At 45.3% G+C, this 27,153-nt stretch overlaps 1 protein-coding gene across 1 annotated transcript in view; it reads right to left on the bottom strand.

Annotated features, from left to right (window-relative positions):
- LOC126273368 (uncharacterized) overlaps positions 1-27,153 on the bottom strand; it is a 536,417-nt gene that overhangs the window by 421,711 nt on the left and 87,553 nt on the right. Inside the window, exon 2 of the mRNA XM_049976918.1 lies at positions 21,556-21,693. The gene's annotated coding sequence lies outside the window, so the exon portion shown is untranslated. The remainder of the gene's footprint in view (positions 1-21,555; positions 21,694-27,153) is intronic.

The following is a 27,153-nucleotide window of genomic DNA, read 5'->3' as shown; positions in this document are numbered from 1 at the left end:
AAGTCGGTCGCTAGATGCTTTGTACGCTGCGAAGAAATTCAGAAGGAGGTCCCTGATCCACAGGCTGGTACCCACCATTTGCAATGTATCATTGCTGATAGCCAGTTTTGACAACAGAAAAGTGCGTATCATGTTTTACCAACAATGCTCCACCGTCGTAGCTATCTTCTCTATCTTTTCTAAGGACATAACAGTCCCGGAGCGCGAACGGTTCGTTTAGTTTAAAACATGTTTCAATGGTGGCACAAATGTCTGATCTTAGTTTCGAGCAGAAGAAGGCGAAGGCTGTCTTTGTGTGCTTTGGGCGATCTTGCGTTGCACTGGATAATTATATAAGCCATTTTGGGGTGTAAAGAAAGGGGTCAACATACTCAGACGCGATACTTCCCAGCACAACTCTGTCGGTTAAGTCTATGATAGTGTGATGGATAGGAGTTGGGACCCACTGGAGCAAGAGGGAGGCAGAGATGTGGATGGTACAATTTGTCCCAGGTACCCATGCTTTGGCGCGATGCTCTATGTTCCATAGAATTTACACGTTGCTAGTGGTGTAGGAGGGCATACTGTATGAGAGAAGGGGGAAGGCGGTATCGATGGTGAACCACTGTTCCTGGAGTCCGCGACACAGTCGTCATGGCTTGGGTTGGTTGCTGTAGACCTTAGGTAGCGGAGCTGCTGATATTTGCATTGAGCCGACGTTGAGCCCATGTCTCGTAATGTTTGGGCGAGAAGTAACTCCATCCGCGTAACGCCTATTTCCAAACGAACTGCTGCTTCTCTCAAGGTAATATTACTGAGAGCCATAATTTTTAAAAAAAATTCCTTGGTGTTTTAGACACATAGCGCTGGTTTGAGATAGGGCACTGTAACCACCAGTACAATGAATTCAGGTTGGCTGATTGGCCCTCCCACCGGCATCACTTCTGCCTGGGCCTGTTCAGTAAGCTCAGTACGCACACCTTGTGTTACTTTTGCACTGTTTGTTGCCATGTCCAAATCGCAAGCAATTATACCACTGCAAGACGGAGGGCAATGGAAAGCGAAATCCGTGAATATATACAAATTGTGGGAGCCGCTGTGATCTGAATGTCGCAACACAAACTGGTGACGGCTTTGTTCCCCTTTCCACGTTCAGGTTTCCAATTTTACTAAATCGCCAGATGGAAAGAACTTTGAAGCAACTCGTCGTTTCAGTTAGCAATTCGTCCTCTGTGAGGAAGGTTTCAACATTACTGATGATTCCTCGATTAGCAGCGAACACTTTGGGACATACGCCTCCAAATCTGCATTAACTAAGAAAGAATGTTGAAACAAGGCATTTGTACACTCCTGGAAATGGAAAAAAGAACACATTGACACCGGTGTGTCACACCCACCATACTTGCTCCGGACACTGCGAGAGGGCTGTACAAGCAATGATCACACACACGGCACAGCGGACACACCAGAAACCGCGGTGTTGGCCGTCGAATGGCGCTAGCTGCGCAGCATTTGTGCACCGCCGCCGTCAGTGTCAGCCAGTTTGCCGTGGCATACGGAGCTCCATCGCAGTCTTTAACACTGGTAGCATGCCGCGACAGCGTGGACGTGAACCGTATGTGCAGTTGACGGACTTTGAGCGAGGGCGTATAGTGGGCATGCGGGAGGCCGGGTGGACGTACCGCCGAATTGCTCAACACGTGGGGCATGAGGTCTCCACACTACATCGATGTTGTCGCCAGTGGTCGGCGGTAGGTGCACGTGCCCGTCGACCTGGGACCGGACCGCAGCGACGCACGGATGCACGCCAAGACCGTAGGATCCTACGCAGTGCCGTAGGGGACCGCATCGCCACTTCGCAGCAAGTTAGGGACACTGTTGCTCCTGGGGTATCGGCGAGGACCAGTCGCAACCGTCTCAATGAAGCTGGGCTACGGTCCCGCACACCGTTAGGCCGTCTTCCGCTCACGCCCCAACATCGTGCAGCCCGCCTCCAGTGGTGTCGCGACAGGCGTGAATGGAGGGACGAATGGAGACGTGTTGTCTTCAGCGATGAGAGTCGCTTCTGCCTTGGTGCCAATGATGGTCGTATGCGTGTTTGGCGCCGTGCAGGTGAGCGCCACAATCAGGACTGCATACGACCGAGGCACACAGGGCCAACACCCGGCATCATGGTGTGGGGAGCTATCTCCTACACTGGCCGTACACCTCTTGCGATCGTCGAGGGGACACTGAATAGTGCACGGTACATCCAAACCGTCATCGAACCCATCGTTCTACCATTCCTAGACCGGCAAGGGAACTTGCTGTTCCAACAGGACAATGCACGTCCGCATGTATCCCGTGCCACCCAACGTGCTCTAGAAGGTGTAAGTCAACTAGCCTGGCCAGCAAGATCTCCGGATCTGTCCCCCATTGAGCATGTTTGGGACTGGATGAAGCGACGTCTCACGCGGTCTGCACGTCTAGCACGAACGCTGGTCTAACTGAGGCGCCAGGTGGAAATGGCATGACAAGCCGTTCCACAGGACTTCATCCAGCATCTCTACAATCGTCTCCATGGGAGAATAGAGGCCTGCATTGCTGCGAAAGGTGGATATACACTGCACTAGTGCCAACATTGTGCATGCTCTGTTGCCTGTGTCTATGTGCTTGTGGTTCTTTCAGTGTGATCATGTGATGTGTCTGACCCCAGGAATGGGTCAATAAGGTTTCCCCTTCCTGGGACAATGAATTAACGGTGTTCTTATTTCAATTTCCAGGAGTGTAGATAATCCTGACACAGTCTTTATACGTGGTTTTCCCTGCCGCCGTAATATTAATTATGTGCTTCAATAATGAATCAAATTCCTATATAACAATGTAACCGTAGGCTTCCGCGGTCATTGTCAATGTCAATAAAATTCTTCTGGGTTAGAGACCGCATTGTCATTTATAAAATTCCAACGTTTCGGCGTCTGTTGCAAGACGCCTTCCTTAGGGTGTGTTGCTAACTGCTGAATGAGCGCAAGTGTGGGTACATATATACTATGGAAGAGTGTTGTGATTGGATGTGAGGATGAGGAGGAAAGGTACTAGGAGTTCATTTTATTGGCGTTTGCATTGCGTCTTGTTATTGGCGGAAATAGGCGTTTTGTTTTCCTTTGGAGTTTCCTTTACTGCCTGCTTTGCGGAAGGACAGCTCGCGCAAAGCAACAGGCGTGCGGTAGGCCACAGCGGAAGATGGTACACAGAGCGCTGACGCGGCCTAGGCGATACTAGGCAGTTAGTAAACAACGCTACGCTGCAGTCGCCGCTAAGTCTCCTATTCGCCGATTTCCACCAATGGCAGGCAGTAAAGGAAACTCCAATGGAAAACGCCTATTTCCGCCAATAACAAGACGCAATGCAAACGCCAATAAAATGAACTCCCAGTACCCTTCCTCCTCATCCTCACATCCAATCACAACACTCTTCCATAGTATATATGTACCCACACTTGCGCTCATTCAGCAGTTAGCAAACACACCCTGAGGAATGCGTCTTGCAACAGACGCCGAAACGTTGGAATTTTATAAATGACAATGCGGTCTCTAACCCAGAAGAATTTTATTGGCATCCTATATAACAAGTTTGCCTGGTGCCATATGACGGAATCTGTCTATGTTTCTGACTTTACTTTCAACAAACAAGGTAAAAGGCTCTTTGTGGGTTGTTCCGTATCTGTTCGCAGAGCCACTTACTTGTTGTTGGGTGAGGGTTGCTTCTTGGGTGGCTTCTGCACATAACACTCTTTACATTTTGTCTCGTTGATCGTCGTGTCACTGGCCGGTGTGGCCGTGCGGTTCTAGGCGCTTCAGTCTGGAACCACGTGACCGCTACGGTCGCAGGTTCGAATCCTGCCTTGGGCATGGATGTGTGTGATGTCCTTAGGTTAGTTAGGTTTAAGTAGCTCTACGTTCTAGGGGACTGATGACGACAGATGTTAACTCCCATAGTGCTCAGAGCCATTTGAACCATTTTTTGATCGTCGTGTCCTTCCTCCTCCATGAGGTCCCGTTGAGTATTCCGCGAGGGCTCCAGAACTTCCGCTGTAGGTGTATTTACGTGTGGAACATGTTGATGGGCGTTTGCGTTTTGGGACGCGATAATTGTGTGGCTAATCACTTAACCGATGGGTGTATGAAGTGCATCAGCAGCCACTGCGACACTATGCGGTAGGTTTTGAGAAGTTTGTGTTGCAGGAGAGCTGCAGTCGCAACCGTCCACGGTAGTGACCGCAGCGTAGCAAAAGTTTGAGCGGTTTGGCAGAGCCCATGTAAGGCTAGTGGATACCGAAACGAACTAGCTCTGTTTACACTGCGTGAGCACATCGGTCTTAGGAAGGTGTTCTCAGTTCCGCTTGTGGGAACGAATTGCGCATTGGTTTTGTTCACTCTGTACTGTTTCGACCATCGCCTTGACGTCTATCTTGTTTCCGTAAGCTAGCTGGTTCGCGGCAGTGACCTGTCTACTTTTTGTCTATGACACAATGTGCTGTTCGTTGACACGAGACATACACGCTAACGACAAGAGCCCACTGAGTTGAGCACCCTAGCACCACAAACAATTCATTGATATCTGATACCCGAACAAATTATTATTTCTAGCTGTATCGCTCGCAATTTCTCATGTATAGCTGAATAAACGTCATACAACCACTAATACGTCCGAATTCTAAATATCATGCCTGTATTCGTATGATCGCTACAGGTTTCATTCAAGTGAGCCTGAATGACATACAGATGTCATCACAACTCCACTGATAGCAGATTTTAGTTTTTCAAAGACGTCATTCGTGGATGACCTGGAATCCGTAGCGCACTGCCCGCAAAATGTGCCTTCCCTATGTTACACACCCCTTCGATACGCACAAGCAAATATAACTTGGAAAAAAAAACCTTTGAAATCATTCCATTTGCAAACAAATGAGAGGGAAAACAACTGAACATCAGCACTCGTAGTAATACACAAACGACCGCAAAAATATTATATGCTGCCAATTATGGAACATCATAACTCGTATTTACACTTGGAAAAAAAAAAAGCCGTATAGTATCCTAAATAAAACCAGCCGGTGTGGTCGAGCGGTTCTAAGCGCTTCAGTCTGGAACCGCACGACCGCTGCGGTCGCAGGTTCGAATCCTGCCTCGAGCTTGGATGTGTGTGATGTCCTTAGGTTAGTTAGGTTTAAGTAGTTCTGAGTTCTAGGGGACTGATGATCTGAGATGTTAGGTCCCATAGTGCTCAGAGCCATTTGAACCAAATGAAGTGTCCTAAATATGTTTCAAAATATTGCAATTACGCGTTCGAAAAAGCTGAAAGCATCGCGTGATAATATCTACTAGGAGAAAGAGGTCTCTTCGGTTGTTACGTTTTCATCCAACACCACATTTGGAAGACTAAAACCGAACGTCGGAAAGTGATTATCACTGACCTACTTACGTGTTAAAGCCCAAATAGTTTTTGCTAACAAGATAAAATATCGGTTTTCCGACAGACAGTTTTTTTTTCCCTTACACTGATTGGTTCTGATTTAGTCATCACGAACGCTGTTGCTCTACAGTTAAATATGAGAGATGGGTAACGTCTTTCTCTAATATTTCTTCTTCTTCTCTGCTGGGCAGAACGTCACTCCGTCCAGATTAACCGATATTTATAAAAACAAGGAGGACTCTGTCAAGCCAAGGACGTTTCAGAAACGACTGAGCGTTAACATGGTGGCGAACATAGATTATGAAAGAGGAAATCAGGCACCTAGAACAGCATTTCCAGTATCGATAACGACGTTTACATTAGTAACATAAGATGGTACTGGGAAATCGGTTTACGAAACCCAGATTTCAATCTAATGTGAAAAAAAATAGCTGCAGATGACAAGCTGAAGAAATACCGATGTATTACAGCAGCTAGTTTACGTAAGAAAACTTCATATGTTTTGGAGAGAGACTTCTTCTTACGTGCGACACTGTTTTTTTTATTTTTATTTTTTTTTACTGTAACTAGTTTCAGCACTTTTTGTCACTATCTTCAGTGGAATTTTTTCTCATTGTTCTGCCTGAAAATTATTATAATATGGCAACATTTGAATTTCAGCTTAAAGTTATTTATGTACTTTTAAACTAGCGGTGATTAGGCGTCAACTTTGGCGTTGGTTTACAGATACAGGACGTCCCAGGGGGAATGGTCAATATTCAGGGCTACGAAACGAATGTTCATTCGAAACAAAGAAGCCTAACAAACATGGGCTCTAAAATACATACCTGCAGAGCTACGAGCACTTCATCTTCAATACCACGAAACACATCTCTTCTACTGCAGACTCCTTGCATTCCATATTTTGGAGAATACAGTGCCGACCGAAACAAGAAAAAATTGCGCAGTAAACGTGGGCTCTAAAATGCATACCTTAAAGTCTATGAGCACTTCTTCAGTAGAAGAGATGTGTTTTAGAGTAGCAAAGATGAACAAATGCTCATAGCTCTTAAGTTATGCACTTCAGTGTACATGTGCACTGAACGTTTTTTGCTTGTTTGGGTCCACATTATCATCTTTCAAAATACGGATAGCAAAGAGCTCGCAGTAGAAGAGATTTGTTTCAGAGTATAGAAGTTGAAGGAGTGCTTGTAGCTCTTAAGGTATGCATTTTAGATCCTATGTTTATTAAACTTTCTTGGTTCGAGTGATTGTTTCTCTCATATCACTGATCATTGACCATGCTTACTGGGCATTCTTGCATTGCTAATGGCACATGTTACACAACTGATATACGAAATATCACGATGGTTGTTTTTCTTCAATTAACTATTTTGAGGTGGAAAACTCTTGCTCTGAATGTTATTTCTTTCTCTCTTCCGCTGAACAAAATATCATTCCGTCCAGATTAGCAGAGACTTTTAAAAACCAGATGGAATCTGGCAATCCAGATTAGATCTAGAATATTAGTTTGGAATAAAAATATTTTACAACGAAAGTTTGGATGGTTTCACAAGCATGTTTATTTATTTTGACACAGAAACACTAGGTTTCTTAGTCATCTAGCTTGTTCTTGCGAGTCTTTACTGTACATCTGTTTCATTGTGAGTTTGTGTGAAGGTTGGGTCACGAATTTCAAAGCCAGATTATCAAATACTTTATTCTCTAATTCCCCCCAAAAAACTGATTTATAACAAACTTTAGAAACAGACATAGAGTATTGCGGCGCTTAATTTTTAATCGTTGTTCACAATCTTTAGCTGCACATACAAGTGTGAACTTCAATTTTTACATTATTTTTATAGACGTAGTCCGTTTTACTAAAACTTACACTATCTTGTAAGTTATATATCCTTTGATTAAAATTTCAGGCGAATAAACGAAAGTCAAATCTACTGAAACGTATATGGGTGACTGAAAAATTATTCAGTACTGTCTTAAATTACGCGAACTTGCGATTCACATTTATCCAAGTAGCTAGTTATATCTGAACGTTAACGAGATTGGTTGGAAAAGATAAACGGTCTTACTGGCATTAGGTGCATTCTTTCCAATTGGCGTCAGAATTTCCAATAGCACAATCTCAACTAACGCTTCTGCATTACGGTCTCGGCACAAACTTATAAAAAAGAGGTACCACTGGTCTCTTCGGCCAGTAAATCACAGGCAGCGATCTCTATCCACCGTTCTTCATGCTTCTTGCTTTCCAGCTGTGTTCTCCAGTACTTCTACGTTCTGCAGACACTCCGGTTTAAGACAGGTGGGCTTGTAAAATAATCTATAAGGAAGTACACGGCAAATAAACACAACGGTGCTTCCTTGCAGTCTCAGGCCATTACCAGTGCTTTATGAATGCAAAGGCTGTCAGCGACGAACACGTGTTATATATACTGCACCAAGCATTAGTACAGCAGTAATGGTAAGTCCAGCGGCTGATAACTGTCACATAACGGTGACTACAGAAAATGACCAGCTATACGTTTCAGCCTTTATTAATAAACGGGACAGTCACTTCCACTTCAGCTGCTTCAAATACTCTTACAAGCATTTCGTGAAGGTGTTTCATGCAACATTTCTGTCACTGAAACAGGCCTTTGTATTTGCCATAACTGCACGTTTTGCACTTCCTCATACAACAACAAACATACGTGTTGAGTACCTTGAATTCCTGAGCTAACTACGTTCTTCAACATACTGTACACAAGGCGTGAAGGGTATAAGCTGTTTGCCGCATATATCTAACTCTGAGTTTTGACGAATTACGAGAGTAATCCCAAAAGTAAGATCTCCTGTTTTTTTTATAAATACAGAGCTGTTTATTTCTACGATGGTTTACACCAGTATACAGCTTGAACATTTAGCTATTTTTCGACATAATCAACATTTCTGGCGATGCATTTTTGTAGACGCTGTGGCAGTTTATGTATGGCCATGTCATACCAGCTCGCCACCATGCTGCGAAGAAGGATGCCGCCACTGGCGTGACTGTTGCTTGGTCTCAGGTGTAAAGTGGTATGCCCAGGTTTTGTCACCCGTGACAATTGAGTCCAGAAAGTTGTCCTGTTTGGCTGCAAGGCAGTGAAGAAATGCGCGGGATGCATCAGCTCGTTGCCGCATGTGGTCCTCAGTCAGCATACTTGGCACTCGTCTTGCGCATACCTTGGGTAGTTCAATGTTTCCGTTAAAATTCTGTGAGCGGTGCTTCGGGAAACCTCAGGAACCAACGTGCAGAGATCATCCAGGGTGATCCGCCGATCTTCGCGCATGCTTTGCTCAACTTTCAACACTGTCTCCTCAGAAACTGACGGTCTTCCGATCCTTTGTTCGTCGTGAATTTCTGTCCGACCAACTGCAAACTGTCTACACCACTTACGAACATTTTTAACGTCCATGCACAACTCACCATACACTTCCGTCAATTGGCGATGGATTTCAATCGGCGCAGTGCCCTTTGCGTTCGAAAACCAAATAACTGCGCGCAATTCGCACTTGTCGGTAACACATACAACGGGAACTCCATTCTCAACGGCTCCAAAGCCAAGACTGAGCGCCTCAGCGCGGCGTGCGCATGTTTACACACAGCGCGGGAAGCACTCTTCATAACAGTGTGACACTGCCACACAAACAGAGTTCTGTACTTATAAAAAAAAAGACCTTACTTTTGGAATTACCCTCGTAATATGTTGTATGTTCATTTGACTCCTTCACTATAAGGTTTAGGTGGCCAGCCCACATTGGGTCACATGCTATCTCAAAGCGTCGCAGAGAAGAAAATACAATTCTTGAGCGAGGGCTTTCATGTCATTGAACTCAGACTGTTGTTGTTGTTGTTGTTGTTTGGCGCACGTCATCGGTTTTCTGCAACTAAGAATAAATTTTAAGGTGTAACAAATCCATTACAAAGTCTTTCCCAGGTGCGCGTAGTAATTGCCCGAACGTGAACTGTGGTGACGTTATTACCAAATGCGTCCAAACAGGACTAACATGCTGTTATTCTTTTCTTGGTTGCTGAAGGACAAATAGCAGTTTACATCCATCGGATAGTAAAGAATGTGTGTGGGGCAGTACATCTGTAGAAAACCACCGTTGTGGAATGGTGCATGACAACGGGTGCTACTGCTTCGTGAGAACCTACGGCCCGATATCGTAAATGTCGCAAAGCATAAGTTACACCAACTCAAGTGAGACACATGAGCATCTGTCCTATGGGTCTGATCTCTCATCATGCGATTATTACGCCTTCAGTCCCTAAAAAAGTACCTTGAAGTGTCGACCATTCCTGTCGGACAAGGATATACAGAAGGCAGTTACGGACTTCTTCACACGGCAGGACACGGTATTTTATCACATTACGCGGTGCGTCGGTGGGATTATTGTCTCAATGCTCACGGCGATTTTTGCTGACTGACATAGCGATTCTGGACTGTTCGGATTTCGAAGAGAAATGTTCTTTTTTTTTTTGTCGCCCATTATACATGATTATTCGTAAGTACGTTGGGGGTTTCAGAATACAACGGGAAAACGGCCTTATTCAGTGGCTAGCACACAAGGTCTGACTCGTAATTCGCGCCGTAGCGTAGTTGCATTGTGGGACACGTGCATCAGAACATGTAGACAAATCGGCCGCTCCCTATTGTTGCATCGCATTAGTTCGTACACGCAGCAACCCAATGTGCAGATTTCTAACGCCAGCTGCTGTCACGCCCTCCCCAGGCTGTTAGTGTTAGCGACTTCAAGGAATTATACGGACATAAAGACATTTACCACATGACCAACGGTACCCATTTTGTTTGAACAACTATAAAGTGAGTTTAAAATTTAGGGAGATTGTCTGTACACTGATGTGTGTCTATTTCCTGTATGTATTTTAGGTTTCACACAGTCGTTTTCTAAAAACACAGAGGTACTTACGAATAACCCTGTATTAGTCAAATGGGGTAATAATACGAATAAATCAACAAATTTCTTGTTTAATTAGTGTCTAATTGTTTGAAATGAAACTAAAATAGATGTTAGAAACTGTAAAATTCGTACAGATCTTTGATCGTAAAAGTCTTTTGTTTCATTTAATAACTAGTTTCTATCAGCAAGAATGTTCTTCAGGTCGGTTTAAGTTAATAAAATGGTATAAATTTTTTTGAAAGTTTGTGGTGAGTTCTGTGGGACCAAACTGCTGAGGTCATCGGTCCCTAAGCTAACACACTACTTAATCTAACTTACGCTAAAGACAACACACACACCCATGCCCGAGAGAGGACTGAAACCATCAACGGAGGAAAAAAGTATTAAAAAAATTTTTTTAATCATAAAATTTCAGCCAAGAGAACATAATACACAGAAAAACTGAAAGAAAAACAATTTTACGTCGCCAGTACAGTGGAGCCAGCACCGGCACACAATTAACATAGGTCGATCTGTAGATGATCTTCAGCTATAGAACTTGTAATCAAATAAAACATAAAAATCTCTTCTGATCAAAGATCGTTACAAATTCTACAAATACAAGCTACAGCCCTTAAAAATAGATGTAGTATATTATATTTTCCTACTCTGCTTGGAAAAACTTGTTTAAACACGAAAGGGAGTCGGTATTTTAAATTATTGATATACAATAATTGACGAAGTGTTGTACAAATACTCCTTACAATTTTATTTAACGTCTCTGGACAACCTTCCGAGTAGTCAAAGCCAATACACAGTCAAAAGTTGTATTAATTTCTTTCCTGTCACTACCACGGACGTTTGTTACTTTATTATCACAGTTTACTGATTTAACTGTCGCTTTCAGAGTCGCGACAGCGCTCACGTTCTTTTATTTTTATACCTTTCCACAAAATCACTTGAGGATTTCAGATGCTGTTGCCGGATTCGAGCAGCCCGTGGTCATCTTCAGACTAAAGTCATATGTTATGAGCGGTCTACTATGCCTTTTCAACAATACCGTATTATTGCCAGTGTCACGGAAAACGCTTGCAGCACATACATTTTGTCTGAAGATTATCACGGGCTAGTCGAAGCCAGTAATAGCACTGTAAAGTCTTGACGTGGTTGTGTTGAAAAATTCATTGCATGAAATAAAAAATGTAGCTCCCAGAGGAGGAGGATGAAACGAAAGGAAATTTTACAGGTTGATAGGTGATGTTATTTCAATGATTACAAAATAGTCACATTTACGTAAGAACTTGATGTAACTTGCCACTTATCAATGTGACGCTACACCCCCACCCCCCTCTGGTCTGGATGTGTGCACGCATTCTGTGGGGAAGGCTGCTATAAAGTGAGGGTATCCTCCCCTCAGACAACCTGCCCCGCGACTGTTGTAACTGGCCTTTGATATCCTCGATATTGGTAAGGGGGAGGAGTTCACGTCCGTGGCGGTTCTACACGTTCTGTCGGTGAGGGATGTGGTTATCTTGCTGACCACGGATGTGCCTCAACATCACATAGGTAGTTCATAGAGTGTCACGTGTCGTGTGTTCAATTATGGCGCCACGATACTGTCACTTGAGAGGTAACACACGAGGAAGGCAGGATGTCCGTGATGTACTGGTGTGCCATCGTAGTTCTCTGTATTATTATCAGCTCTGACATGAAGCCGTACCTGAAAGGCCCTCACACCATGACGCCTGGAGTTACAGCGTTGTGCCTCTCCAAAATATTGAATGAATCCCCACATCGCCACCATGCTCGCTGATGATGATCATCTGGCTTAGTGCAGAACCGCGAAGCATCGCTGAACACAATATGACGTCATTTATCAGTAGTCCATGCTTTGCGGTGAGGACACCACTCCAAACGTAGATATCTGTGTTTTGTTTACGGCGATCTACGCTTTGGTCGGTAATTCCGTAGCCTGGCTGCTGCTAGTCTCCGACCAACGGTAATGGATAACACAGAACATTGTAGGCAGACCATTACTTGCTCTCGGATGGCAGGTGCACATGTGAAAGGGTTCCGTGCACAGTACGGTGATCCTCCCTCGTGACGCTCTTACGTGGTTGCCCAGAACCTTCACGATGAGTTTTTTCTACCAAAATGAGAATTAGAGGTACAGTTAGTGATGCCAGACTTGGTCTCGATACTCTAAACCCAATGTCTTCTGGAATACTTTCAAGGGTGAAACGGTGTTACAATTTCTACCGCAATGCTGCAGTGCCGCAACACGGTTTGCCTGCACTGTCTTAAAGCCTGCTGCAGGCAACCCTTGTTCTAATCATTGCCACAGAAGTCTAAGTATTTCAGAAGGTATGAGGTTTATGAATGTGAAAACGAGTCTGCTGTCACAAAGGTACCTCTGATTTTTATTTCCGTAGAAAAAAACATATCTGTGCCAAAAAAGTAAGTCTGGGTTGAAAGTAATGTTTGTTTACAATGATGGATTGTGCATTCTAGCCCATTTTGTGAACCCCTGTCATAGGTGCATCCCTGGCCAATTGCATTTTTCACGTTTTGTTTCGTTTAGGAAATACTGAGGTGGAAGAATTAGGGGGATAACATTATATGAGGGTTGTCCAGAAAATAAGTTCTGATCCGTCGCGAAATGGACACCACAGTGAAAACCCGATGAAGCTCTGCGCAGATGTGTTGGGTAGTGTCTCTAGTATGACCGTCGATCGCATCAAGACTCTTTTTTCAGTTGTGTGAGTGAGTAAAGGTGCCAAGAATGAGGTCTCCCGCCAAATAGAAGGGCCGGCTGAGAGGCTTCGCCTTAATGTATGCAACCCACCTAATACAACTGCCACACACTTCCTTCTTCATGGCGATTCTCAGCCACACTCTGTAGGGGCAGTGAAGACGCTCCTGCAGCCTTTTCGATGGGAATTGTTCGATCATCCACAACACAGCCCTAATTGGCTGGCCCTGGGTATCATCTCTGTTCACATGAAACGCTGGATAGGAAGACAACACTTGGGCGCAGTCTACGCGCTATAGACCAGTTTAGAGAATTATCGGAAACCACAGGCGGCTGCCTCCTATGACGGTGGTGTTGGAAATTTGGTATAACGCTCCGACAAATGTCTAAGTTGGAGCGGCTACTATGTAGAGAAGTATTTGGAAAGTATAGCTAACTCTTGCAAATAATGTTTCGGATTTTCACTGTGGTTTCCATTTAGCGACTGATCGCAACTTACTTTCTGGACAACCCTCATGTATTGGTATCTACACTACTGGTCATTAACACTGCTACACGACGAAGATGACGTGCTACAGACGCAAAATTTAACCGACAGCAAGCAGATACTGTGATATACAAATGATTAGCTTTTCAGAGCATTCATACAAGGTTGGCGCCAGTGGCGACACCTACAACGTGCTGAAATGTGGAAAGTTTCCAACCGGTTTCTCATACACAAACAGCAATTGACCGGCGTTGCCTGGTGATATGTTGTTGTAATGCCTCGTGTAAGGAGGAAAAATGCGTACCGTCTCGTTTCCGACTTTGATAAAGCTCGGATTGTAGGCTATCGCGATTGCGGTTTATCGTATCGCGACATTGCTGCTCTCGTTGGTCGAGATCCAATGACTGTTAGCAGAATAAGGAATCGGTGGGTTCAGGAGGGTAATACGGAACGCCGTGCTGGATCCCAACGGCCTCGTATCATTAGCAGTCGAGATGACAGGCATCTTATCAGCATGGCTGTAACGGATCGTGCAGCCACGTCTCGATCCCTGAGTCAAATGATGCGTACGTTTGCAAGACAACAGCGATCTGCACGAATAAATCGACTACGTTTGCAGCAGCGTGGACTATCAGCTCGGAGACCATGGCTGCTGTTACCCTTGACGCTGCACCACAGACAGGAGCGCCTGCGATGGTGTACTCAACGACGAACCTGGGTGCACGAATGGCAAAACGTCATTTTTTCGGATGAATCTAGGTTCTGTTTACAGCATCATGATGGTCGCATCCGTGTTTGGCGACATGGCGGGGAACGCACATCGGAAGCGTGTATTCGTCATCGCCATACTGGAGTATCACACGGTGTGATGGTATGTGGTGTCATTGGCTACACGTCTCGGTCATCTCTTGTTTCTATTGACGGCAGTTTGAACAGTGGACGTTACATTTCAGATGTGTTACGACACTTCAGTCGATCCCTGCGAAACCCTACATTTGAGCAGGATAATGCACGACTGCATGTTGCAGGTCCTGTAAGGGCCTTTCTGGATACAGAAAATGTTCGACTGCTGCCCTGGCCAGCACATTCTCCAGATCTCTCACCAACTGAAAACGTTTGGACAATAGTGGCCGAGCGACTAGCTCGTCACAATACGCCAGTCACTATTCTTGATGAACTGTGGTATCGTGTTGAAGCTGCATGGGCAGCTGTACCTGTACATGCCATCCAAGCTCTGTTTGACTCAATGCCAAGGCGTATCAAGGCCGTTATTACGGCCATAGGTGGTTATTCAGGGTACTGATTTCTCAGGATCTATACACTCAAATGGCGTGAAAATGTAATCACATGTCAGTTCTAGTATAATATATTTGTCCTATGAATACCCGTTTATCATCTGCATTTGTTCTTGGTGTAGCAATTTTAATGGTCAGTAGTGTATAAATCCAAAACATAATGTGGCTTTGGGACACTTGACGTGGTAAAGAATGTACGTAAGCGAAGTAGACACGGACGGTGGATCACCTTAGCGAAGACAGGGGCTGCAAATGGGGAAATCTATTGAGGCAAGCGACTTTGACAAATGTAGATTATTATTACACAGAGCCTGTGAAGGAGTATCTCGAAAACGGTGAAGCTGGTAGGATGTTCATTTGCTACTGTCGTGAGCATCTACGGAAAGAGGCAGAAGAACAGTGAAACTACTACCATTAGGCGCTAAATGGTATACGTCCATGACTCTTCGCGGGACGTGGGGTTCGAAGGCTTGTCTGACCTGTGAAGTAGGTTAGATGGAGATCTGTGGCATCTCTGCCGAAACAGCACAATGCTGGTGCACGGACAAGTGTTTCGGAGCATACCGTTCATCGTAAATTGTTGAACATGGAACTCCGCAGCAGATGATCCCTTCGTGCTTACATGTCGACCCAACGACATCGTCAGTTACAATTGCAGTGGATACGGATCCATCGGAATTCGACCGCCGATCAATGGAAACGTATCGAATTGTCGGGTGAATCTTGTTTTTGCTACATTAGGTCGATTTTCGTCTCCACAAACAGTCACTGAGGTGCATGGCGGCTTGAAACATGCAGCGCCACGCTTGTGGGTTGCTGTAAACAGTATTATGCTGTGGGAAACTTTCTCCTGGGATTACATGGAACCTGTGGTAATAACCAAAGTCACGCTGACAGCTTCGAACAACCTGCATCCCTTCACGCTTGATGTCTTCCCCGATGGCGGTGCAATTTTTCCGTATATAATTGTCCGTGTCTAGGAGCCAAAAGATGCTCGAAATTTCGCCCTCCCCCTCGATACTGGAGCGACGGTCGCACTCTTTCAAACACTCCTGGCAATGTGGAAATTGCATCGGAGGCTGCCATAACGCGCGCTGTCAGCTCTTCGCCAGTGTCAGTTTCATAGACAACAAATTTCAGCCGGCCCCGGAAGAAAAAATCTATTGGCGTCACGTCGGGGATCGTGCAGATAATGTGTCGGGGAACATGCAGACCATGTCACCAGCCCACCGCGCCCTATTCGGTTCTCACTCAAGGTTTCATCCAAATGCATTCGCACTGCATGTGCGAAGTGTGCAGGTGTAGCATCGTATTGGTACCACATTCGCCGTCGCGCGTTGAGTGGAACATATTCTGACATCTTCGGCAGAGTTTTCGTAAAAGGATTAAGCATCTGTTTTCATCCGGTCGCCAACTGAACATGTATGGACTACCAGGTTTTCACCTACCAAACTGGCCCAAATGCTGACAGCGAAGCGATCTTGGTGACGACTAACAAAGGCGGTGTGCGGGATTTTCCTTGGCCACATCTGTTGATTTTCGCCCTCTTGTAAAGGATGCCTCATCTGTAAAAAGTACGCGGTTCCGAAAGTCCGGTTGAATGGCACACCTTCTCAAAAACCACTGGCAGAATTCAATTCGACGTGGAAAATTGTCTGGGTTAAGGGCTTGAACCTTCCGAAGACGATAGGGTTGCAAATCATCTTCATGCCACACATGCCAAATTGTGGAATGGCTTGTACCCATTTCCCAAGCAACACATTACGAGGTTGTTGAGGGTGTGTTTTTCAGCAGTGCTAACATCTACTCTTCTAGCTCTGGTGTAAGCACTGTGCATTGACGACCGCGTCCATCAGGCCTTCGCACCTGTAATACAAAATGAACACACCAGGGTTCGACGTAGACCTTAAATGCACCTGTGTCATTACGAGAACGTGTCAGTGGAAAACGTACCTCAAGTGAACCTGCCTCTCGTGGGGAACGGTGGATGGCAGTAAACGTGCTTGGATCTGGCACTCGGCTAATCGAAAACCGCCAAACGTATAAACCTTGGACAGCGTGAGCATTTAGATTCGCCGCCTAATAAGCACAGAGCATATCTGCCCTTTCCTCCCAAGAAAAGCACTACATTACCTGTCCGCCCCACACAGGAACGTACACGTGTCCTCGTAGATGACAAACTGACACAGGTCGAACTGGACTCCGCAGTCTGCACAGATGCTGCCCTCTATGAAACACCTATGAAACAAGCATTTGTACAGCTAAATGCAACGCGTTCACGTCCCAGCAAGAGGCGGATAACTTGTAGTGGTGTCCCGCCTAGAATATCCGTAACTACGTCGACTACATAATTTGCAAATAAAGGTCATAAAACTTCAGCCTGACATCTCTTTCACCCTGCTGTCACAAATACATTGAAATCGTCGCCCTGCAGACCTGCTACCACAACGGCTCGGGTGACAAGATGTGTGCCTACCCTCCTGGCAGCGCGCGACTCAGTACAACGATGACTAGTGCTGTACACTAAGGATGCGGACATGGGTTGCTTTGTGAGGTATGCCTATTATAACACTCTCTACCGGAGCTCACATGTTCTACAATGGTTTCAGAGTTATTCGTTCTGTTCGTTTCATGCGATTTTTTACAACCATCCCATGCAATGTTCGAGGTCCCTGTCCGTCAGTGCATGGCTTAGCTGTGGTTGTTCCTTCGCTGTTTTACTTTACGATCTTATCCTCAACAGTCCACTTGGGCAGCTTTAAAAGGGTTAGAACGTCCCTGAGAGACATGTTATTCAGCTGGTACCAACCAACTAGTCCACGTTCGAACTCATCGAGCTCTCATGACGGACCGTTTCTGCTGTTACTACTTTTTACAACACAATACTCACCTTCTCTTTTCTCCTTTGTTCCGTTTGTTATAAAGGCCTTGTATGTAAGTATGTACACTACTGTCCATTAAAATTGCTACACCACGAAGATGACGTGCTACAGACGTGAAATTTAACAGACAGGAAGAAGATGCTGTGATATGCAAATGATTAGCTTTTCAGGGCATTCGCAGAAGGTTGGCGCCAATGACGACACCTACAACGTGCTGACATGAGGAAAGTTTCCAACCGATTTCTCAAATACAAACAGCAGTTGACCGGCGTTGCCTGGTGAAACTTTGTTGTGATGCCTCGTGTAAGGAGGAGAAATGCGTACCACCACGTTTCCGACTTTGATAAAGCTCTGATTGTAGGCTATCGCGATTGCGGTTTATCGTAACGCGACATTGCTGCTCATGTTGGTCGAGATCCGATAACTGTTAGCAGAATATGGAATCGGTGGGTTCAGGAGGGTAATACGGAACGCTGCATCACAAACAGGAACGCCTGCGATGGTGTACTCAACTACGAACATGAGTGCACGAATGGCAAAACGTCATTTTTTCGGATGAATCCAGGTTTTGTTTACAGCGTCATGATGGTCGCATCCGTGTTTGGCGACATTGCGGTGAACGCACATTGCAAGCGTGTATTCGTCATCGCCATACTAGCGTATCACACGGCGTGATGGTATTGGGGTGCCATTGGTTACACGTCTCGGGCACCTCTTGTTCCCATTGATGGCACTTTGAACAGTGGACGTTACATTTCAGATGACCCATGGCTCTACCCCTCATTCGATCCCTGCGAAACCCTACATTTTAGCAGCATAACCCACGACTGCATGTTTCAGGTCCTGTACGGGCCTTTCTGAATACAGAAAATGTCGATTGCTGCCCTGGCCAGCACATTCTCCAGATCTCTCACCAATTGACAACGACTGGTGAATGGTGGCCGAGCAATTGGCTCATAACAATACGTCAGTCACTACTCTTGATGAACTGGGGATCTAGAAACGACGGAGGGGCTTCGTCCCCGCCGTAGCCCTCAGTGGCACACAACCCCACAACAGGCTACAGCAGTCCACTCACCCCACCGCCGTCCCACACCGAACCGAGGGCTATTGTTCGGTTCGGCCCCCAGGTCAGCTGTGTTTGGCGAAACCTGCACCACGAAGTGATGATAACCGAAACAGGCAGGATGATGTCACCACACCAGGACAAGAGCCATGTTGTGAGCTTTGTGACCGGTGGCTGCGTAATCATGCAGTACAAGGCCCTCAGAGACACATAAATGGGAGTGAATTTTGACACAGGTTCCTTCTGAGTTCAGGAGCACCACCACGATGCCAAATGTACGCTAGGTAACAAGACAATTGGTCTCCGCCAGCAGTAGCCATGAGTTCTAGACGATTGGACCAGCTGCCGCCTCCACTGAGTCTCCTTGTGGACGTGGTGCCACAGCGCCGGTGCCCTGCCGGCTGCGCCTGCCATCGTCAGACTCCTGCCAGTGGGTCATGTCCCACGACAGTCTACGCCTGCCTCCGTGGTGGACACATACAGAGAATGAGTTGTCGGTAGCAGTCGTTCCACAGAGGAGTACTGACATAGCTGTAGTAGGAAAATGCCAGTGGTGTCAAGGGTATGGACTACTATCGGGTCACCGACCGCTGCTCGGCTTGACGTCAGCATCACAGGCCGCTCATAGGTGCATCTCTTTGTCAGGGAGAACGCAGCCACCTGCAAGCCAACCCCAGCAACGGTCGACAGAGTGGGATGTGCCTGCCTTGTGTTACTAATAACGCGATGTTTATTTAAAGTTGAATTAAACATTTGTCTCTATCTGCAGTATGTCTCTGGGCCCACATATGTCACCACCAACACTCACCCTACCAAGTGCCGCCTGCAGTCCACAATGTACATATATTTGAAGGGGGGGGGGTTGGGGGGTTACATGTAAGGGGTGTTATTTTGTGCTAACTTCCATGGATCGAAATTGTTACTTCCCTGTTGTGCAGTGGTGGGTGATCTTGAGTAGGTATACGACTAGTTTACGTGATGCTATTTTTGTGGTGATGGTTGTTACGTATCTGATATTTTTTTACTAGTTTAATAACGTTTGGTTGCTAATATTTGTTTCGTTATTTATTACGTCATTTCTACAACTTGATTTTGGATTTGGAAGTTTTCTTGTAAGTATATCTGTAGAAGAAAGCTAAGAATGAAGTAGGAAATTTAAAAAAACGTAAATAACGATAGTAATTATATACTGTTTAACAGCAGCAAGCTGAAGCACGGGAATTGTAGGAAAAACCATAGTATTACAGCGACCAATGAAGACGCTTTCAAATAAACTGAAATGCATGCCATCTAAATAAGACTTTTATTATAGTCGCAAAAGACGCCACATAACCTACACTACTTGTAACTGCGACTGCGGAAAAAAAAAAACAAAGAAGGCTACTTGGATTGCTATTGTTTATTTTGATACCTTTTTGATTTTCACAATTAAAGACTACTTTCGTAGAAGACCCGCGCATGTAATGGAGACAGCTGGAAAAGAAAATTACACTTAGTTGCATCCATACAACCCTTGATTTTTGGTATTATGTTCAGCTTAACAGCGCGTGGCTGTTCACCACATGTCACCCTTAGGTATAATGTATTTTAATTGCACATTACTAAATTCAAAAGTGGACCTAGTAAAATATTTTTATTTATATTAACGTCTTACCGTAGCTTTTTATTTCTTCCTTTTGTAGCATCTGAAGAAGGCCATGATGTTTCATGAAAAGTTATTGCACCAAAAACAAACAAAACTTTATAAGTCAGTCACCGATCTCCTTAAACGAAATGTCGTCTTTTTAACAAAAATTAGGAGCACAGAGAGGGGTTCTCCCACCCCGCCCCTGGTACCTTCAGAGAACGGAGTACGAAGGAGCGCAAATGACGCTACAGTAGTACACTATTTATTCTGTGCCAGACATCGTAAGCTGGCTTACGGGCAAAGTCGTAGGTGTTAATGTAGCTGGATAATGACTAATAAGCGCTTTGATATTTGAACCAACCTTACAGCTGATGGCATTTCTACAGCGTACTTGGGAGTTAATAGCCAGATGCTATATTTTCCTGTATGGTAATGTGGAAGTAGCATTTCATATCATTTCTACCGCTCTCGGCATACAGAACTCGTTATATACAAGTTAATAGCTGATAATCGGTTACTGCTGATGGGCGATCAGAAAACCGGAATCGCCGCCACCAACGATGGCGGACTTATTTATCTAGGAGTGACAGATCGAGCGATGAAAGTCGCCTCTCTATTTCACTAGGGGAAAGCTCGTGCTGGAATCGTAACTGGAATAGCTACGCTGCCGCACTGGAACTCGTTTTAGGGCAGAAAACAGATACTGCATGAAATCTCTTAGTAGCAGTCTCTGACGAACTCCATTCGCTGCAACACCTATTGGAGTATACAGAAATTACGTGTGTGGCCTGTAACTTAGCACCATAATCGTTAAGATATCTTCAGCAGCCGTAATTCAGAGCAGTCTCTAATGACCTCGACGTCGACATGTCGTGAAACCTGTAGTTTCTTCCTCTTTTTCCGCATCAATTTCTGCCTCTGTTGCGCTGAAACTGAACTCTTTCTTTACTTTTTCATAATAGTTACATCATTGTCCAATAACGCAGGCAATTATTTGGCCTTGGAAGTAGCGAGGAGACCGGCATTCATGAACACGTGCGGAAATTATAGGTACTCACCACGCGGGAAGCTATCTGTGCACGATCTCTCTTACCTGTGTAGAACAAGGCTCCGGCAACCGTTACATCGGTCCTCTGAGTTTCTCACGGTAACGCCACTTGCACTGTAGCAAACACTTCCTGTTCTCGGAAAGAACAGTTCCGTTTTAAGGAGCGCTGAGATACTGCGTAATCTGAAAAGACACAAGGCAAAAAACTATTAAGCACCGTGTTCTATGCAAGCCAAGAATAAATGGAAACAGCGATTGTGTTGATGTAGCCTTGTAATTTGGTTAGCTATTTTCACCTCAATACGTGAGACGAACATATTATGTAAAAATGTATATAAATTAACAACGTCAGTTGATGCCTCTTTCTGAATCGACCCGAAGTTTCATCTAAGCCGACTACTGTGCTTTTAGTGCGCAAGACAAAAAATTTCAGACAGTCATTGACAGAGTGAGGCTCCCTCTCCACATACAGTTAAAAGAATCAAATCGAACCTACAGAAGATACAAACATGTGTAGAAGGCCAAAATAAACTTCACACTCTCCTGGAAAGGAAAAGCCTTGAAACAGTATGAGGGGCTCTGTTGGACGCCGCCTTGTCTTTTAAGCAGCACTGTCTGAACGTACAGATGAATTGGATGCCGTCAACACCGCTGTAAGGAATTGACACGAACAACTTGCGGACCTCAACTAGAAACTGACGGGACTCCTTTACTGTACTGCTGAGTACAACTTTATACACGCAACGGATCCCACCATGCCAAAGTAACGGGTATAGCTATCAATGAGTCACACTGCGGCGCTATAGTCTGCCTCAGGCGCATCCCTCTGAAGAAGTTGCGTTTCGCTGGAACAGCTTCTCCTAACATTCGATGAGTGACATCTGAAATACTTCCTCTGCGTACCTACTGACAAGCTCTTTGACATGTGAAATCGAGAAAAAGTTTCCATAAGATATCTGAGGCATACACAGCACCACCACAGCAAACAACCTGGCGAGCTAGAAACCAGTCTATTGAAGTATGGAAGATACCTTGTGACCCCGCAGATGAATGAACTACCTGGAAGACACTCTACCGACTCTGTTCTGGTGTCAGAAGAAGCAAAATTACTAGCCAGACAAAGGCTTTCAATATGGAGTTTGTATTTTGTAAATGAATTTGTAGCACCAACACTTCACGTCGCTCATAAATATTAGTCGCCTGTAAATAATGTTTTGCCTGTGTTTTACACACTGAATTGCCAAAGAAACTGATATAGGCCTGTATGTTCAAATTCAGAGCTATGTAAAGAGGCAGAATACGCCCCTGCGGTCGGCAACGCATATATATAAAACAGCAAGTGTCGGGCACAGTTGTTAGATCGGTTACTGCTGCTACAATGGCAGGTTATCAAGATTTAAGTGAGTTTGAACGTGGCATTATAGTCGACGCACGAGCGATGGGACACAGTATGTCCAAGGTAGAGATGAAGTGGGGATTTTCCTATACGACCATTTCGCGAGTGTACCGTGAATATCAGGAATCCGGTAAAACCTCAAATCTCTGACATCGCTGCGGCCGGGAAAGATCCTGCAAGAACCAGACCAACGACGACTGAAGAGAATCGTTCGGCGTGACAGAAGGGCAATCCTTCCGCAAATTGCTGCAGTTTTTAATGCTGGGCCACAACAAGTGTCAGCATGCGAACCATTCAAAGAAACATGATCGATTTGGCTGAAAACATGTTGCTGCTTGGATGAGTCTCGTTTCAAATTGTATCGAGCGGATAGTACAAACCATGGATCGTGCATGTCAGCAGGGAACTGTTCAAGCTGGTGGAGGCTCTGTAACGGTGTGGAGCGTGTGCAGTTGAAGTGATACGGGACCGCTGAAACGCCTAGATACGAGTCTGACAGGAGACATGTACTTAAGCGTCCTGTCTATTCACCTGCACCCATTCATGACCATTGTGCATTCCGACGGATTTGGGAAATTCAAGCAGGACAATGCAACATCCCACTCGTCCAGAATTGCTGCAGAGTAGCTCCATGAACACTCTTCTGAGTTCAAACACTTACGCTGGCCCCCCAGACTCCCCAGACATGAACTTTATTGAGCACATCTGGGATACGTCGCCATTTGCTGTTGAGAAGAGATCTGCGCCCTCTCGTACTCTTACGGATTTACGGACAGCCGAGCAGGTCTTATGGTGTCAGTTCCCTTCAGCACTACTTCAGACATTAGTCGAGTCCATGCCACGTCGAGTTGCGGCACTTCTGTGTGCTCGCGGGAGCCCTACTCGATATCAGGCGGGTGTACCAGTTTCTTTGGCTCTTCAGTGTGTATGTGCTGTCACTGTTTACAAGTGTCTATATACCAGAACTTGTACCAAAAGAGAACCATTTTATACATATATAGTAATCCGTGAAAATATTGCGTGGGGCATTGGTCCACGTGGGGCATTGGTCCACGTATACGTTCGATGGAATTGTAACAATAGGGTAGGAAAGCTGAGGGAAGTTCCTAGGCGTTAAGTAGACAAAGGCACGTCAGTGGAAACGGTGGAAGGCGCATGGAGAGCGTGCCAACTGAGGGAAAAATGGAGAAGTCAACTGTCATAGTGGAAACATCTCGCATCGCTTACGAGGCTAAAATCTATACTCCCTAAAAATGATGCTTCGGATGGTCTTTGACCCCGATAGTAAAGATGTAGAAGGCGTAAATAGCGTTCCATGGTAACTGTTAACTATAAGAAGAAGAAGAAGAAGAAGAAGAAGAAGGATAAGAAGAGGAGGAGGAGCAGGCATGTGTTAGCCTTGTAAATGCTGAGGCTGGAACAACAGAATATTTGACGACGCCACGTAGGGCTTCGCATCGTTGGCTCCAGGTCATCTACTCTTTTCTTTTGTAATTGTATATCACAAGGGGCAGGATTTGTTCTGTGTTCAGTTATCAATGTACATTATACTGCGGCATTAAGGTGACCACGTGTCAAAGACCCGAACAACCATCTTTTGCAACGTGGACCGCTGTGAGACGCAGACGCGTAGGAAGTGTGTAAGTGATGTTCTGTAAGGATCCGACGGGGAGGTGGAGCCAAGCCGACTCCAGTGCGCTGGAAAGCTGCGCTAGGTTTCTCGGTTGAGCATCCGTGGTGCGATCAGCCCGATCGAGGGGTTTCCACAGATTCTCGATTAGCTTTAAATCCGGAGAGTTTGTTGACGAGGGCAGTGCGCTAAACCTGTCCTTGTACTCTTGTAATCACGCCATTACAATACGAGCTGACATTATCGTGCTAGTAGATGCCATCAAGCCCAGGAAAACCTATCTGCATATTGGGATGGAAGGGTCCCCAAGGACTGATGCATACTTGTATTAATCCACTGAGCATTCCGGAACGACGAGATCACCCAGGAAATCCTCGAAAACTTTTCCGAGACTGTAAAGCCCCCTCCTCCGGTCTGGATCCTCTGCTTTCGGACGTTTGACGCCAAACACACCAACGGCCATCTGTCCAAGGGGGCACAAAACGTGGTTTATCTGAAGATGCTCCCTGGCGCTAGAGAGTGGACCTCCAGTTGCGGTATCGGCGTGCCTTCGTCGCCGATGAACAGCAATCAGCATGGGCGCATGAAATAGGTGCCCGCTGCAGAGGCCCATACGCAACAACGTTCGGTGAAGGGTCGGTGAGGAGACACCGTTGGTAGAGCCTTGGTTCATCTGGGCAGTCAAGTTCTCACCACGTTACCTTTCTTCCCTCTTCCACATCTCCATAGCCATAGTTCACCCCTGTCATCTCTGGTCCGGCGTGCACAACAGCTGCCTCGCCGCCAGTTTTCGATAGCGCCATATAGCCATGAACGCTACAGCTTAAACGCGGTGGCACACAAGCAATATATAGCAGAGTCCTGCTAATCCGAACCCCGGTAAGCCGAGCGTTCGGTTAATCCGGACATGAAAAATGTTAGTCTAAGTATTGAAAACTGTGCGGTATACTGATGTACATACACTATTTTAATTAACACAGTTCAGTAAACATGTATTAGAAAAACTAGCAAGAAAACATTATGTTTAAACAATCCATAACAATGAGAGGAAAGCTGTCAGTCTTACTAAAATACAGCGGACATTTTATCCCTACTTTTCAGATGACAGAAACTCAAGTCATTGTTTTTGGCGTAATGAAGACGGTCTGTTATACGACGCATAGTTGCGCCATCGTCTCGTAAACATCAGATCAGCAGGTGTAGCAGTGGTCTGATGCTCCAAATCACGTACCGCGAGGTCAATGGCTTCTACTGCGTCACTCTGTGACACCAGCTCTCCTTTCTCGCTTTCAGGCTCATTGTCACTTCCGTCACAGCAGTCCACTTCTTCCTGGTCTTGAGTCACAGCAGCAACTAAATCAGCGTCAGTAAGGTTCGCCACACATGCATCATCCGCTACCATCCACCCATCTACGTCTCTTTCACTAGCTTCTTCATAACCAGCGATTGTCTGTATCATTTGTAGTAGATTTTCCTCTTCATTGTCAATTAGGTTGTCCTGCAATTCAAGAGATATCCCCAGTTTTTCCACGATTTTCTAATAGTGTTTTCTGAAATATTCTGCCATGCCTCAGTGGCCCAATAAACAACATCCTTCACATTGGTCTTTTTTGTTTTGTCCACTAAAGGAAAGCTATCATCTTGGATCAGCATTCTTAAAAATTGTTTTCTTTAAATCAGGTTCAATGTTTGCAGTACGCCCTGGTCCATCGGCTGTAGATATGGTGTAACATTTGGCGGCAAAAACTTCTCACAGTTTCTCCAACACATTATTCCTCAGTGCTGGGGTGAGATGGCGCATTATCAGTCAAAAGGATTGCACGGAGAGACGAATGATTTTCCTTAGAAAACCGTAGAACAGAGAGAATAAACTGGCCGTGAAATCATTCTTTGAACAGCTTACCATCCATCCATGCTTTTTGCTGTTTGCGATTATATACGGGCAGTGACTTCATGCTGCAGTTTTTAAAATCTCTGGGCATAGCAGATTTGCCGATCAGCATTAAAGGCTACTTGTGATTACCAGTACCGTTGCTGCACGCTACTTAAGTCACGCGATCTTTGCACATTTTAAAACCAGGAGCATAGTCTTCTGCTTTTGATGCCAGGCTTTTTGTTGGCAATGCTCTAAAATTAAGACCAGTCTCGTCAGCGTTATAAATTTGTTGGGGAGAATACTTTCCCTCTCTTATCATTTTTTCAAACTTACCCAAGAATGCATTGGCGGCATCACGGTCAGAAGAAAGCTTCTCTCCAGTAATTGTTAACTGACGGATTCCATGACGTTCTGTCCAACCAACCCGTAATCGCCATCCATTAAATAGTTTAGGTAAACAGCCTTCTCCTGAACCAGTGCTCCACTCAAAGGAGTTCCCCTTTATCTTTCCTGTGTAATCCAAAGGAAAAGAGCTTCATCCACTTTATCATACAGGGACTGTTTCAAAGTCTGCCGAATTTTGAGTGTTTTTCCCGAAGACGTTGCCCGGGACTGTTCAAGCTTCACTCGCTTTTTCTTCCAATCACAAATGGTTGCTTTACCAACACCCAGTTCCGTTGCCAGTTTAGATACATTCTCACCATTGTCTATCCACTTCAAAGCACTCAGTTTTTCTTTGAG

Source organism: Schistocerca gregaria, chromosome 5 (assembly GCF_023897955.1).
Source record: "Schistocerca gregaria isolate iqSchGreg1 chromosome 5, iqSchGreg1.2, whole genome shotgun sequence".
Lineage (NCBI taxonomy): Eukaryota > Metazoa > Arthropoda > Insecta > Orthoptera > Acrididae > Schistocerca > Schistocerca gregaria.
This window is presented reverse-complemented; position numbering and strand designations above follow the sequence as displayed.